The following is a 4,036-nucleotide window of genomic DNA, read 5'->3' on the forward strand; positions in this document are numbered from 1 at the left end:
GTTTATTGTTAGTACTGTACTTATAAACTTCATAGTTGCTAGAATGAGCAGGATTGAGAATGCCACTCAGTGCTCATCTTGCCACATGTATGTGCACTTGGAGCAGCTGTCCCAGGGGGCATACCGCTGTGAGAGGTGTGAGCAGGTGGTCTCTTTAGAGTCAGAGATTGCTGATCTGAAGAGGCAACTTGCAATATTGAGGGACATTGACAATCTTGAAAGGGGATTAGAGCTCACTGAGCAGGCCCTTGCTTCGACTAGTGGTGCAGATGGTAGAGCTGTTAGTGAGGAGCAGGTAGGTAGCTGGGTAACAGTTAGAAGGGGAAGCAGGGGTGAGAGGGAGAGGCAGGCCAGTTCTGAGCTGACCCATCCCAATAGATTTTCCATGTTGAGTGAAGATATTGGGAGTGTCAGGGCAGAAGTGGCAAAGCTGGGGGAGACTGATTCCTCTAGCAGCCAGGGGAATAGATCTTCCGGCACAGAGGAGACTCAGGATGCTCAGATACAAAGGCGGATTGTGGTGGTAGGGGACTCCATTATTAGGAAGGTAGATAGGGCAATCTGGTGCCATGACCGCATAAACCGAACAGTTTGTTGCCTCCTAGGTACTCGGGTTAGGCACATTGTGGATCGGATAGACAGATTGTTGGGAAGGGTTGGGATTGACCTGGCGGTCTTGGTACATGTTGGCACCAATAACAAAGTTAGAGAAATATGGAAAAAATGATTTCAGGGATCTAGGCCAAAAGCTTAAGGCAAGGACCTTCAAGGTAGTATTTTCTGAAATACTACCAGTGCCATGCGCAACCGCAGGGAGACAGTCAGAGAGATACATACAGAGTATGAGAGAGACAGACAGTCTGTGACAGGGACAGACAGAGTGTGTGAGAGACAGAGTGTGGGTGAGAGAGAGGGCGACAGAGTGAGATAGGGTGACAGCGTGAGCGAGAGAAAGAGAGAGAGAGGATGACAGTGAGAGAGAGAGGGCGACAGAGTGAGAGAGAGGGCGACAGAGTAAGAGAGAGGGCGACAGAGTGAGAGAGAGGGCGACAGAGAGAGAGAGGGTGACAGAGAGAGAGAAAGCGACAGAGAGAGAGAGAGAGGATGACAAAGAGAGAGAGAGGGTGACAGAGAGGGCGAGAGAGAGAGAGGACAACAGAGAGAGAGAGGTGGACAGAAAGAGAGAGGGCGAACGAGAGAGAGAGAAAAAGGGCGACAGAGAGAGAGAGGGCGACAAAGAGAGAGAGAGTGGCGACAGAGGGAGAGAGGGCAACAGAGAGATAGAAAGAGGGTGACAGAGAGAGAGAGGGAAACAGAGAGAGAGAGAGGGCGAGAGAGAGAGGGTGACAGAGAGAGAGAGGGCGACAGAGAGAGAGAGGGCGACAGAGACAGAGAGAGAGAGGGCAACAGAGATAGAGAGAGAGAGCGACACAGAGAGAGGGCGACAGAGAGAGAGAGAGAGGGCGACAGAGAGAGAGAGAGAGAGGGCGACAGAGAGAGAGAGGGCGAGAGAGGGAGAGAGAGAGAGGGTGAGAGAGGGCGAGAGAGAGAGGGCGACAGAGTGAGAGAGAGGACGACAGAGTGAGAGAGAGGGCGACAGAGAGAGAGGGTGACAGAGAGAGATAGGGCGACAGAGAGATAGAAAGAGGGTGACAGAGAGAGAGAGGGCGACAGAAAGAGAGAGAGAGGGCGAGAGAGAGAGAGGGTGATAGAAAGAGATGGCGACAGAGAGAGAGAGGGCGATAGGGAGAGAGAGGGCGAGAGAGAGAGCGACAGAGAGAGAGAGGGGCGACAGAGAGAGAGAGAGAGGGTGATAGAGAGAGAGGATGACAAAGAGAGAGGGCGACAGAGAGAGAGGGCAACAGAGAGAGAGGGCGACAGAGACAGAGAGAGAGGGCGACAGAGAGAGAGGGTGACAGAGAGAGAGAGAGGGCGACAGAGACAGAGAGAGAGAGCGCGACAGAGAGAGAGACAGGTCGACAGAGAGAGAGGGTGACAGAGAGAGAGAGAGGGCGAGAGAGAGGGCAAGAGAGAGAGGATGACAGAGAGAGAGAGGGCGACAGAGAGAGAGAGTGCGACAGAGAGAGAGAGAGGTCGATAGAGAAAGAGGGTGACAGAGAGTGAGAGAGGGCGAGAGAGAAAGAGAGAGAGGGCAACAGAGAGAGAAAGAGAGAGGGCGACAGAGAGAGAGAGGGTGATAGAGAGGGCGACAGAGAGAGAGAGGGCGACAGAGAGAGAGAGAGCGACAGAGAGAGAGAGGGCGACAGAGACAGAGAGTGAGAGAGCGACAGAGAGAGAGAGGTCGACAGAGAAAGAGGGCGACAGAGACAGAGAGTGAGAGAAAGCGAGAGAGAAAGAGAGAGAGAGAGGGCGACAGAGAGAGAGAGAGGGCGACAGAGAGAGAAAGAGAGAGGGCGACAGAGAGGGAGGGGGATAGAAAGGGTGACAGAGAGAGAGAGGGTGATAGAGAGGGCGACAGAGAGAGAGAGGGCGACAGAGAGAGAGAGAGGGCGACAGAGAGAGAGAGAGGGTGACAGAGAGAGAGGGCAACAGAGACAGAGAGAGGGCAACAGAGACAGAGAGAGGGCGACAGAGACAGAGAGATAGAGGGTGACAGAGAGAGAGAGAGGGCGACAGAGAGAGGGAGACAGAGAGGGTGAGAGACAGAGAGGGTGAGAGACAGAGTGGGAGAGTGACAGAGTGGGAGAGTGACAGAGTGGGAGAGTGACAGAGTGGGAGAGTGACAGAGTGGGAGAGTGACAGAATGGAGAGTGACAGAGTGGGAGAGTGAGAGAGTGGGAGAGTGACAGAGTGGGAGAGTGTGGGTGACTAACTGACTCGGGGGGTGACTAACTGACGGGGGGTGACTGAGGGAGTCTGACTGGGTGATTGGGTGGGGGGGTGACTGACTGGTTGACTGAGTGGGGGATGACTGACTGAGTGACTGGGTGGGGGATGACTGACTGGGTGACTGGGTGTGGGGTGACTGACTGGGTAACTGGGTGTGGGGTGACTGACTGGGTGATTGTGTGGGCAGGTGACTGACTGGGTGATTAGGTGGGGAGGGTGACTGACTGGGTGATTGGGTGGGGGGGTGACTGACTGGGTGATTGGGTGGGCGGGTGACTGATTGGGGGGGTACTTCTGGTGTCCTGCACACACACACACTTTCTCTCCCATACACACACTCTCTCCCATACACACACACACACTCTCTCTCCCATACACACACACACACACACACACACACTCTCTCCCATAAACACACACACACTCTCTCCCATACACACACACTCTCTTTCTCCCATACACACACACACTCTCTCTCTGCCATACACACAAACGGGACGGGGGGGAGGAGGAAGAGAGGAAAGGCCCACGACCAAGCAGTTGGCTCCCCACCAGGCACCACCACCACTGCCCCACTTCCCGCCCCCCCCTGCGCTAATCTCCCTCCCAACGCGGGCAACCAAAGGAGGGCCGGGGGCCAATGGGGGAAGGAACACCCCCCGTGCCAATTTCCTGCCCCGCGCGGGCAACCAAGGGACAGCCAGCGTCCGGGGAGAAGGAACACCCCCCTCTACAACCTCCCACCCCGCGCAGGCAGCCAAGGGAGCACCGGGGACTGGGGGGAAGGTATACCTTCCGCGCCAATCTCCTGCCCAACGTGGGCAACCAAGGGAGCGCCGAGGACATGGGGGGGAAGGTACACCCCCCACACCAATCTCCCGCCCCACGCAGGCAACCAAAGGTGCGCCCGGGACCAGGAAGGAACACCCCCGCTACCACCTCCCACCCCATGCGGGCAGCCAGCCACAGGGACCAGGGGCAGGGGGGGGACCGCGGGTGAGCAGACGCAAAACACACACACTATTACTTACCCATGCAGAGAAGGAAGGGGAGCCTGACTGCTCAGCACCAAAAAAATAAATAAAAAAGCCCTGGTAGCTCCATCCCGCGTCACGCCCAACCAGCCAATCAACTAGAGGGATTATTATTTTTTTCGAGCAGGGGAAATGTAACTGGCCACAAGCCA

This window comes from Ascaphus truei, chromosome 19, assembly GCF_040206685.1.
Source record: "Ascaphus truei isolate aAscTru1 chromosome 19, aAscTru1.hap1, whole genome shotgun sequence".
Taxonomy (NCBI): Eukaryota; Metazoa; Chordata; class Amphibia; order Anura; family Ascaphidae; genus Ascaphus; species Ascaphus truei.